This window comes from Arachis duranensis, chromosome 2, assembly GCF_000817695.3.
Source record: "Arachis duranensis cultivar V14167 chromosome 2, aradu.V14167.gnm2.J7QH, whole genome shotgun sequence".
NCBI classification, from domain to species: Eukaryota; Viridiplantae; Streptophyta; class Magnoliopsida; order Fabales; family Fabaceae; genus Arachis; species Arachis duranensis.
In genome coordinates, this window is record NC_029773.3 from 37,020,207 (window position 1) to 37,020,698 (window position 492).

Sequence of the window (492 nt, forward strand, 5' to 3'; positions counted from 1 at the left end):
AAAGTTTTCAATACCTTGTACCATAGGCACCATGACCTTTAAGAAGGCTCTGTGTGACTTAGGGTCAAGTGTAAACCTCATGCCTCTCTTTGTAATGGAGAAGCTAGGGATCTTTGAGGTACAAGCTGCAAAAATTTCACTAGAGATGGCAGACAACTCAAGAAAACAAGCTTATGGACTTGTAGAGGATGTTTTGGTGAAAATTGAAAACCATTACATCCCTGCTGATTTCATAGTCCTAGAGACTGGGAAGTGCATGGATGAATCCATCATCCTTGGCAGACCCTTCCTAGTCACAGCAAAGGCTGTGATTGATGTGGACAGAGGAGAATTGATCATTCAAGTGAATGAAGAATCTTTTGTGTTTAAGGCTCAAGGATATCCCTCTGTCACCATGGAGAGAAAGCATGGAGAGCTTCTCTCAAAACAGAGTCAAACAGAGCCCCCACAGTCAAACTCTAAGTTTGGTGTTGGGAGGCCACAACCAACTTC